Here is a 12645-nt window from a genome sequence, read left to right as displayed (position 1 = left end):
TGTAAGACTCGTAAATCACCAAAGAGTCCAAATCTGGCAAATCGTTTTGGAAAATCGATTTTAATCAAAAAGCGCCAAACATGGACCGCTTTGCCAGATTTCAGAATCGCCACTTAAATATTTTATTTTGGAAAATTTAGGAAACCCTGACTTGTGCCTAAGGCCACGTGTCCGTCATCACCAAAGGTTCTTCAGCTCAGGAACTTGGGTACGAAGGGGGAAGGTCATGAGATGAGCACCCCCGCTCGCCCGATCAAAGGATCGGCTTCTACTAAACATGATATGTTGTTTTCATAAACAGATGTGTTCTTATTCCGGTTTATTAGTTAACTTACTATGTGATGCGCACAACATACAAGTATAGACTCAATCATGAGAATTGGAACAAAACAATTCATGTTTGTTTTCAAAAATGGTTTGAAAATGCTACTCACAAGTAGGCTAAAGCGCGAATTTGCCACCCTCAAGTGGGCTTAAAACATGATGATTTGCCACTTCGCAAAGTGGGCTTAAAACTCACATTTGATGAATTGTTCCAATTCAGGCAATCAAGCCTCCACCCACAGGCATTCAAGCAGTTGATCACTTAAGCAAATAGCCTCATGGCAAGCATGCTATCATGGCAGTCACTTACACGCATGCAATGATGCTAAAGCATGAACACTTACAGTGTACTCTAAGCCAAAATAGGAAACTAGTTAGAAATCAATACATGATCCTAACTATGTTAATCAATGCCTAATGCAATACATGCAAAATGCAATTAAATAGGCTCGGCTATCTAAGATGGCATATGAATGCAACACTTGATACACGTATTCAAATAGGAATTGAAATACAACGTAGTTTGAATGTTGCGCCAAGCCTGGTGCATGCAAGACAAATGAATGATGCACACATGCAAAGCATAAGGTATGCTAATCAAAATATGCCCTAATCTAACCATCGAAAGCAGTTAAATAAAAAGGAGAAAGAAGTGGGGTTGGAAGACATGCACACAAGCACGCACGCACGCTTATTTACAACAATACGCCCTTGCGAAGGAGAGTCCGAATAAACAAGCTAACTAGCTACACTAATTAATTACAAACCAACTAATCAACTATGCTAAGCTAATTAATTACAAACCGAATCAAAACTGGCTATACTAAGCTAATTAGAATATTACAAAGATGAAATAAATTAGTTAAATACATTAACTAATTAACTACAAAATTAGCAAAATAACTAGCTAAGCAAAGTAGTTAAAATGGCCTCGAGGGGAGGGAAGCATGCATGCTCGGTTTGGTTTGCCCGGAAAATGCATTGCCTTGCCATGAATGGTCTCTTTTTGCACTCGCAATTATCTCAGAACATCAAACACACCTCCAGGTTACATCTGCCCCAAAACAGGAAGATTTTGGACAACTTTGCTGGTAGGCTACCTCAACTGGCCGATTGGCCAGTGCAAGTGGTCGGTTACCCACTTTTCTTTCCAGAATCCCTCTTTTGCGGCAACAGAGAACAACAAAGGCACATCAATGCATTTGCAAGGAAATGTGTGTGCAAATACTCTCCTTATCATTTCTCAAGCTCAAAGGAGCGTAGTACTCGGCTCTCAAGCCACCAATCACGCATCTCAATGCATGATGGCCAAAGAGCCAAGTTTGCACAATGTTAGTGAATGCACAAACAAGACAAAGAGCCTACACCTCTATCATGCATGATCAAGAGGGTTGGCGACCAAGAAATATGACACGTTTCATCACTACAAGTATGAAATGTCTCACATTTCTTGTGTTTGGATTAACGTCTGATCCAAACACTATGCAATGCAAACAACATGCTTATCTTTCAATGCTAAAGCAGCATGCACAAGACTTAATCATGTAAGCAATGCATGCAAGACATGTTAAACGGGGCCAAGAGCACTAAAGCAAGTGAAGAACATTACACATGAGGCATGCACCATCAATCTCAAATGGCCAAATTAACTATGGACAGACCTAAGATACTCCAAAACAGTGGCCAAAACACACTAAAACTTATGCACAAAAAGCAAGGGATGCATGCTCATTCATTTGCCCGCAAATAAGGCACAAAGATTAACTTTCAAACACATTGAAAGGGTGATATATATGAGAGCATGGCAGAGGTACAAGCACTGAAATCATATGCCAAATGATGACATATTATGCAAACAACACAAGTATAACATGTTAGGGTCCTTAGAACTCAAAGCTAGTCAAGGCCTTTACATTACAACCATGCACATCAAGTCTCACATGGCCAAGACCACTCAAAACAGAGCTAAGGCATGCTAAAATAATGGCAAATACATGCTGAGATAGAGCTAACACAAGCTAGGATGACAGGCATATAGCATGGAGCATGTTAGGCCAACAAGTAGGATTACACTACAAGTATAAGATGCAAGTAACCAATGACCAAATCAACCAAAAATAGAGTTATGAAAGGTCTAAAAAGTCACAAAATCATGCTTGAACGAAGCCACAAAGAAGTAGAAACACATGCTCATTTGGTGGGCTATCAACACATGCAAACAAGATAATAGGAGAGGGGACCACTTCCTTCTATTTTGGGCCACAAAATCAACTTTCCACCACTAAAATTCCTCTAGAATTCAGTGGTTAAAAGGCCAAAAAGAGATAGTTTGAATAGCCTTGAAAGGTGGTACAAAAACTTAGCAAATAAGACCCCAAAGAGGGTAGACCACCCCTAATCCCAACAAGGACTCAAACCAACATTTTTGACACTTAAAATCAGAGCTTTTTGTAGTTAACAACCAAGCCTAAAACAGCATGCAAAGGTGGCTAATATGGTATACAAAAATAAGCTTAAAAAGGGAATATGCTCACCCTTGAAGCACATCAGCAAGAGGACAACTTCTAAGCCAAAAACCAGCTTTAAAGGACTCCAAACAAGCCTTAAGAAACCTCAGCTCTAAAAGGAAGGTGTTTAACTAGGTGTTGTAGTGCAAAAATGTGAAGAAAACACACTTTTAAGCTCAATACAGAGAGAGAGAATGAGAATTCTAGAGAGGGAGAGATTTCAGCTCCTCAAATTTCTGAACCCCTCTAAAGGGGGAGGGACCTCCCCTTATATAGGCAATGCAAGCAAAAGCTCGCTTGACAAGCTTAAAACTTGTTTCCATCCCTCCATACATGTGTATGGATGATGAGTTCAGTGAGCCACAACTAGCGCAAAAATTCTGAAAATATCTAAAAAGGAGAAAGATTGGCTGCCGGCCAATTAAGGTGGCCGGCTGGCCACCTCCCCTCGCCGGCCGACCACTCCAAGTGGCCTACAAGGAAGAAAAGTGGCCGGCAAGTTCCACAAGTGGCTGGCAGCCCTTCCCCTCCCTCAAGCAAGAGCCAACAAGGTTTGGCCCAAAAACCAAGGCCAAAACACAAAGTGTTAAGTGGCTCAAAGAAAGGGCACTTGGCCGAGACTTTCGGGCACTCAAAACAAGCACAAACATGCGCAATCATCGCATGCACAAACGATGACGTCTGAGTCTTAAAGTCGGTCAACAATGGGGTGTCTATACCGAGTTTGAGGCTACCTTTACCAACTTGTCGAGGTTTGCACCGGAACTCGTAGAGACAGAGGAATGTCATTGTATCGGGTTCGAGAAGAGGTTGAGGACCGAGCTCTTGTTCAAAGCAGTCGGGGCAATGATTAAGGACTACGGGCGCCTTGTGGAGGTGGTGACTCATCTAGAGATTGTGGTTCAGGAAAAAGAGGAGCGGATGAGGGGTTCTAGGTGGAGTCAGGAGGTTCAGGGAGAGAGGGACTATAAGAGGCAAATGAGTTCCATTTTACAGTAGTCCTAAGGAGCTCAGTCTAAGTCCACTTTTCTTGTACCGAGTTCTGGGTTAGGGAGAGGTGGATAGTGAGGGATTACCCGTTTCAAGTGTGGCCTGCTAGGTCACAAGTATATAGTTTACCCGAAGAAAGGACGAGGGCAACAGTCTGCACCATTGACGACTTGTTCTCAGAGCCAGAGTTAAGGGAGAGGGCAGTTGCCTACTTGTTATCAGTGTGGGTAGGTGGGCCACATGAGAAGGTTTTGCCCTCAGGCAGGTGGCACATCTGAAGCATCTAGCCAGAGGCAGACACAGAGCCATTGGCCTACGCAATCAACTTAGGCCTTGAGAGCTAATCAGGGAGCCTCCTCGGCTTAGTCCATGCATCAGACTTATACTCCGAGGGGTGAGTAGGTGGAGTAGGGACCTACAGGGTGAGTGTATGCTATTACTACGCTAGATCTAGTGCCAGCACCTTCGGTAGTGAGAGGTAATTTCTTATTGTTCAATTCTATTGCCAATGTGTCGATTGATATAGGTGCATCCCACTCCTTTATTTCGTCTACATTTGCATCGGCACTGTGATTGGATTTGGCTTGGTTAGCATCTCCACTCAGTGTAGAGTCACCTGTTGGGGGTGAGATTGTGTTGGAACAGGGATGTTGGGGTTGTGAGATAGAAGTCGCTAGTCGTCGACTTCCTTTTGCATTTGTACTAATTGATATGCCAAGTTTTAATGTTATATTGGGAATGGATTTGTTGTCATCGTATCGGGCTTTCATAGATTGTTACTGTCAGAGGGTTATTGTATGTACTTTGAGTGGCGAGTGTTTTTATTTCTTGGGAGATCGAGCTGATAGAGTTTTGTCATCGGTGTATGATCCGCGTGGTCAGAGTGAGCTTAGTTGCCTTCTTGCAAACTTCATAGGTAGTGAGTGTGATGAAGCTCGAGTTGATTTGTTGAGGGTAGTTTGTGAATACCCAGACATTTTTTTTGAAGATCTCACCAGTTTACCACCTCACCGCGAGATTGAGTTCTCTATTGACTTAGTGCCTGGCACGACATCGATTTCCATGGCACCAAATAGGTTTGCACCTGCTGAGTTGAGTGAGTTGAAGATTCAACTCCAAGCATTGTTAGATAAAGGTTTTATCTGTCCTAGTACATTGCCTTAGGGAGTACCAAATCTCTTTGCCAAGAAGAAGGATGACACCTTGCGACTTTGTATTGATTACCAGAAGTTAAACCGGGTAACTATTAAGAACAAGTACCCATTGTCTCGTAGAGAGGACTTGTTTAACCAGTTGAAGGGGTCTTGTTGCTTTTCTAAAATAGATTTGAGATCGGGTTATCACCAGTTGAGGGTAAGGGAGGTGGACATCCAGAAAACAGCACTCTGTACGCGGTATGGCCATTATGAGTTCCTAGTAATTCCTTTTAGGTTAACCAACGCACCGGTCTTGTTTATGGATTTGATGAATAGAATCTTCTGCGAGTTCTTTGACCGCTTTGTAGTCATCTTCATAAATGACATTTTGATTTACTCACCCTCTGAGGAGAAACATGAGGAACACTTGCGAGTTGTGCTTGAGTTGCTTAGAGCCCACAAGTTATATGCTAAGTTCGGGAAGTGTGAATTCTGGTTGAAAGAAGTTAAGTTCTTAGGCCATGTGGTATCCGGGGAAGGGGTGACGGTAGACTCTTCCATGATAGAAGCAGTGTAAGACTGGGAACAACCTAAGAATGCCTTTGAGATTCGTAGCTTCTTGGGGTTGGCCAGGTATTACGGTCGGTTTGTGAAGGATTTTTCTAGACTAGCCTCACCTGTGACTAAATTGACGAGGAAATGAATCAAGTTTGTGTGGAGTGAGACTTGTGAAAAGTCATTCCAAGAGCTCAAGGTTAGACTTACCACTGCTCCAGTGTTGATTATTCTGGAGAGGGGTGTGATTCCTAACATAATTACAATAATCTAGTCCCAATTACAAATTAACACAAGACAACATAATGGAAATAATAAGCTTTCATTAGTCTGCAAAACTACTGGAAGGAGGTTTTCTACGGTCGAGCAACATTTTCTACGCTCGATCGGAGGACTAAAAATCTAGGCAACAAGAGTTTGAAAAACAAGCTACCAACCTGTCCCAAATACAACCACAACCAACCAAAAGACCAATGCAAGGTAAAACAAAGGAAAAACAGGATAAACAACAACACTAAGCCAAGAAACTCGAGTCCGGAATACAGTAAGTGTCGTTTCAAGACCGGGGTCGCTATAACCTCCCCCTCTTAAAAAATTTTGCCCTCGAAATTTCAAATCAAGTTCAAAATTATCATTAACTATTTACTATAGTGATAATCTATTAATTTCAAAGCCATGACCCATTCTCTGGTCAATCATTTTCACCAACCCGATACACAATTTCTGACATTGAAACACAATTCATATATTCCCAAAACATTTACAATGTTTATAATAACTCAAGTTCCCAAAATTTACACAACACATAAAATATTCCTCTATTCTCAAAACACATACAATGCTTATATTGAATTCATATTCTCAAAACATAACCGACATATATAATGTTTTGATATTGCATTAACATAACAACATTTAATACATGCACAAACATCAATAAGCATGTCCGGATATTTCTCACAGACCTCTAACTCACGCTCCCAAGTTGCTTTCTCGACCCTGTGATGTTTTCACAATACCTTCACAAAGGGAATTGTCTTGCCTCGGAAGACTTGTTCCCGGGTATCCATGACCCTCACCAGTCTCTCCTTATACGAGGCATCCTCATCTATCTCTAAGTCGGTCCAATCCAACACGTGCCATGGGTCCGGCTCGCGCTTCCGAAGCATACTAATATGAATTACGTCATGAACTCTAGAAAGCTGTGACGGTAACGCCAAATGGTAAGCCATCTCCCCAATCCGCTTAAGGATCTCAAAAGGCCCAATAAATCGAGGGAACAACTTCCTACTCTTCCCAAATCTCATCAAACCCCGCCTACGTGATATCTTAAAAAAAACATGATTTCCCATCTCAAAAGACAAAGGCCTCCTCCTATGGTCGACGTAACTTTTTTGGTGACTCTAAGTCGTAACTAACCGTTTACGGATAAGTCCCACATTCTCTGTCGTTTCTCGAACCAACTCCTGACCCAACAAAGGTGCATCCCCCGCCTAGGCCCAACACACTAGAGATCTACACGGTCGGCTATACAAGGCCTCAAATGGTGCCATGCCAATACTCGATTGGAAACTATTGTTATAGGAGAACTCCACTAAGGGTAAGTGTCTCTCCCACGAACCCTTAAAATCAAGGACACAACCCCAAAGCATATCCTCTAAAATCTGAATAGTACGCTCGGACTGCCCATCAGTCTGACGGTGATACGCGGTGCTAAAAGTCAATTTAGTGCCCAAGGCACTCTATAAGCTTTGCCACAACCGATCTATAAAATGCGGATCTTTATCCAAAACAATCGTCACTGGCACCCTGTGCAACCTCACTATGTCCCTAATGTACATGTCGGCAAGGTAATCTACCAAATCACTTCCGCGCATAGGAATAAACTGCGCTGACTTAGTCAACCGGTCAGCTACCACCCAAATGGCATCATTACCCCGTTAAGTTCTCGGAAGACCCACGACAAAATCCATTTGACGTGCTCCCACTTCCACTCGGCTATAGGCAAGGGTTGCAACAAACCAGCTGGCCTCTGATGCTCGACCTTCACTTGCTGACAAGTAAGGCATCTCGATACAAACACCGCCATATCCTTGTTCATATCCCTCTACCAAAACTAGTGAATAAGGTTGTGATACATCTTTGTGCCTCCCAGATGTACCGCAAGGCGTGAATGGTGAAACTCTCCGAGAACTTTCTCTCGGCAAGACTCTGGAACGAACAAACGGTCACAGTATCTCACACTTTGGTCAAGATACACATTCAAGCCCTTCTCTATCTTCCCACTAGAGATCTTCCCCCGAAGGGATTCCATCTTAAGGTCACCCTTCTACGCTTCTAACGCTCGGTTCACAAGTGTGGGTTGGGCAACTATCGTAAACAAGGTTGCAGATTCAACGGACTCGCCAAGATGCAAGTCAAACTCCCCAAGAGCACCCAACTTTTCCCACTCTCAGATGGCAATGCTAGCCACACTGTTAACAGATTTTCTACTCAAGGCATTGGCCACAGCATTGGCCTTCCCCGAGTGATAATGCAACTCAAAATTCAAGTCCTTTTGTGTAAACAGATACTTCAGACTCTTGTGAACCAAGAACACCTCAAATTTCTCCCCATACAAATAATGCTTCCAAATCTTCAAGGAAAAGATCACCACTGCTAACTCTAGGTCATGAGTGGGGTAGTTCCTCTCATGAGTCTTTAACTGCCCCGAGCCATAGGCCACTACCTTCCCTTCCTGCATCAGCACACAACCCAAGCCTTCTCGTGAGGCATCACAATACATTGAATAGCCTAAATCCCTCTCCGAAATAATCAACACTGGAGCAGTGGTAAGTCTAACCTTAAGCTTTTGGAACGACTTCTCACAAGTCTCAAATTTAATTTCATTCTTGGTCTGTCTAGTCAATGGTGAGGCTAGCCTAGAAAAATCCTTCACAAATCTATGGTACTACACGGCCAACCCCAAGAAACTGCGGATCTCGAAGGCATCTTTAGGTTGTTCCCAATCTTGAACTGCTTCTATCTTGGATGAATCTACAGTCACCCTTTCCCCCGATACCACATGGCCTAGAAATTTAACCTCTTTTAGCCAGAATTTACACTTTTCAAACTTAGTAAACAACTTATGGGGTCTAAATGACTCAAGCACCACTCTCAAGTGTTCCTCGTGTTCCTCCTAAGAGGGTGAATAGATCAAGATGTTGTCCACAAAGATGGCCACAAAACGGTCTAGGAACTCACGGAAAATCCGGTTCATCAAGTCCATAAACATAGCTGGGGCATTGGTTAGCCCAAAAGGCATCACCAGAAACTTGTAATGGCCATACCGCATATGAAATGCCGTCTTCAGGATATCCTCCTCCCTTACTCTCAACTGGTAGTAACCCGATCTAAGGTTTATCTTAGAAAAGCAACAAGACCCCTTCAACTGATTAAATAGATCATCTATACGAGGCATCAGGTACTTGTTCTTGACAGTTACCTAGTTTAACTTCTGGTAATCGATACAAAGCCGCAAAGCTCCATTCTTCTTTTTAGCAAAGAAAGCTGGTGCACCCCAAGGTGAAGTGCTGGGGCGGATAAAGCCCTTATCTAACAATTCTTGAAGTTGAATCTTCAACTCACTTAACTCGGAAAGTGTAAACCTATACGGTGCCATAAAATCGGTGTCGTACTAGGCACGAAGTCAATACAGAACTCAATCTCACGATGAGGTAGCAAATTGGTAAGATACTTCGAAAAACATCTGGGTATTCAAAAACTACCCTTGGTAACTCGACTCGGACTTCTTTACACTCACCACCCAATAAGTTGGCAAGAAAGCAACCAAGTTCACTCCGCCCTTGTGGATTATACACAGGTGATAAGAACCTATCCACCCGGTCCCCCAAGAAATGAAAACAGTCCCCGTTCAAGGTACATACAGTAACCCTCTGACGGTAGCAATCTATAATTGCCCGGTATGAAGACAACCAGTCCATACCCAAAATAACATCAAAACAAGACATATCTATCAACACAAATGAAAAAGGTAGTCGGCGATCGACAACCTCTATGTCGCAACCCCGACACCCCTACTTCAAAACCATCTCATTCCCAATAGGTGACACCACACAAATAGGAGATGTTAACTGAGCCAACTCTAACCCCAAAATCGATGCAAATGCAGTCGAGATAAAAGAATGGGATGCACCCATGTTAATCAATACATTGGCAACCAAATTACAAAACAAGAAGGTACCTCTCACTACTGAAGGTGCTAGCACAAGATCTGGCGCGGTGACAACATACACACTCCCGGTAGGCCTCTGATCTACCTGCTCATCCCTCGGAGCATAGGACTAATGCGTTGACTAAGTCGAAGAGGCTCCCTGATTGGCCCTCGAGGCTTGTGCTGACCGTGTAGGATGATGGCTCTGTGTCTGTCTCGAACCAGACACACCGGGTGTGCTACCCAATTGAGGGCAAAATCTCTTCATAAGCCCCGCCTGCCTACACTGATAACAAGTGAGTGACTGCCCTCTTCCCTGACTTTGGCTCTAAGAACGAGTCGAAGACTGCGTAGATCGCTGCCCTCCTCCTCTCTACGGACAAGTTAGAGACTTGTGACCCAACTGGCCACATTTGAAACAAGTGAAATCCCCTGACCACCTCTCCCAGAGCCCGAACTCGGCACTGTAAAGGTAGACCTCGACTGTGTGCCATGGAACTGCTGTGGGTTAGAACTCTTCTGCCTCTTCCCGTCATCGTAAACCTCCTGACTCCTCCTAAAGCCCCTTATCCTCTCGTCCTCAACCTGTATAATGGTCTCAAGATGGGTCCCCACCTCCACAAGGCGTCCATAATCCCAAATCATGGACCCAGCCACTCGAAACATGAGTCCGGTCCTTAACCTCTTCTCAAACTCCAGACAGCGCCGCTCCTCTGTCGCCACCAACTCCTGTGCAAACCTAGAGAGGCTAGTGAAGGTTGCCTTAAACTCGGCTACTGGTGTGTTCAACTACAGCAACTGAGAGAACTAGTTTCTCAAGTTCTCCCTAACTGTGGAAGGCAAGTACTTGTCCTGGAAGGCATTGATGAATGCCTCCCAAGTTACTCCAATGCGTGCATACTTCCACCACTGACCTGCATCTCCCTTCAACTGGAAGGATGACAACGTCACTCTCAGCTGGTTGTCCTTGATGCCAAGCATCTCAAACGTCTTCACTATTTTCTCTAGCCAGTCGTTTGCCTTCAGTGGCTCCTTTGGATCACCTAGAAACTCATCCGAATTTGACTAGAAAAACTCTCTTCAGAAAGGATGGCCCTACTTCAACAACTTGGGCTTGGACTTGATTCCCAACCCTAAGAATATCCATGGATTCCAGCAATGCTCTGGCCATTTCACGGGCTAAGGCACCCATGGCCTGCTGACCCACTAGTTCAGCCACGTTGGCTTGACCAACTCCCCCATCTTGTGCCGGAATATCATCCGGTATTGGCATCTCTTGCCACCTAGGCCTATCACGTCCACCACCACGACCACGTCCTGACATCCTAATGAAGGTAACAAAAGAGATTAGCACATTTACAAATGTGCTGAAGCTAACTCACTCGCTTCTTAATACAGTGGACAACAATAATTCACTCCACATAAGCGCACAATGACATAAGCACAAACAAATTTCCTTCCTAGATAATGACCGTCCCGCAGTGTCACCAAAGTTCCGATTAGAAACAGCAGTGATCAAATGCTCTTCTAATAGGACTTCCAGAAACCCATAGAGCCAATCAATATCTTAGGAACTAAATTCCATACCCATATAGTCATATAAGCATGTTATCACATAAGCGTACAATACACACTAATGTCTTAGCTAAGTGAGACAAACCCATTCTGGTAAGAACCATTTCCCACATACTCAAAGTATTCAAACTCGGTACGCTCCGATACCAAGTTGTGACGCCCGACATAATTACAATAATTTGATCCCAATTACAAATTAACACAAGACAACATAATGAAAATAATAAACTTTCATTAATCTAGATTGTTATACAAAAGTGACACATGCGATATACGGTCGTAAACAGTTCATCCTAAATCTACAGCATGTGCAACAAGTGGTAAGGAGAAATGAAAGTTAAACAGATAATTAAATGCCCTAAAGGCTTACATCTTTCCAAGTCTTGGCTTCGTTACAACAAAAGTGAGACTAGCTCAATACAAATAAAGCCCTAGGCTTAAAAGAAAGTAAATAAAAATAAGTAAAGGTGAGCTCTCTGCTCTACAATCCTCACATGCTAAGGTTCTGGGTGGAGGCATATCACCAGCACTTGAAAATGGCTTTTCCCAAATAGGGTGAGCCAAAGGCCAGCAGAAACAGTCCAACACAATATATAAACATTAAAAAAATTATAAATTTGATGCCCATGGTCATGGTTTAATGATAGGATCCTTTACAATTCTTTCACCAAAGTCATACTATGCCACATATTATATCTTAGCCCATTTAATATCAATTTGTTTCATGTCATTTCATATCTTCTTAATTCATGAGTTACACCCATTATTATCCAAACAACCCAACTGAGACTACAACTCAGTGGTTACTACACAACCAATACACACAAATACTTCAATTTTTCATTTTAAGAAAATTTCATCTGCGAGAATTGGCACCCATGTATACGTATGGTTTTTGGGACTTGCACCTAGGACACACAGGCCAACTTAATTTAATGGAGTCCATCCCCTTTCTCCTCCCACACATGGAGTATATCACCTTTCTCCTCCCAAATATCATACATATACAATGTATTAAAAACATGGTCATATTCAATGACAATTAACGTAAGATTAGTTTCAATTCACCTAATCATCATGCAATTTCTACAACAATCATAGCTATCCTCCATCGATAGCCCAAAACAGATATTTCTAAACAAATATACAATTTCTCAATAGATAAATTATTCAAATTTCCATAAATGGAAGATGATACACATCCCACTATGCCATTTATATAAACATTAATCTAATTTTGTATTCTCATTCCCAATTTCATCATTAATACAAAATGATTATTTGAACATTTTAGGGCAAAACCCCATTTTCCTTCCAATCTTATTTCAACCACCAAATCATCCAT

The sequence above is a fragment of the Camellia sinensis genome, chromosome 10 (genome assembly GCF_055761805.1).
Source record: "Camellia sinensis isolate YWXY chromosome 10, ASM5576180v1, whole genome shotgun sequence".
Classification (NCBI taxonomy): domain Eukaryota; kingdom Viridiplantae; phylum Streptophyta; class Magnoliopsida; order Ericales; family Theaceae; genus Camellia; species Camellia sinensis.
The sequence above is the reverse complement of the archived record's forward strand: the minus strand, read 5'-3'. Positions refer to the sequence as shown.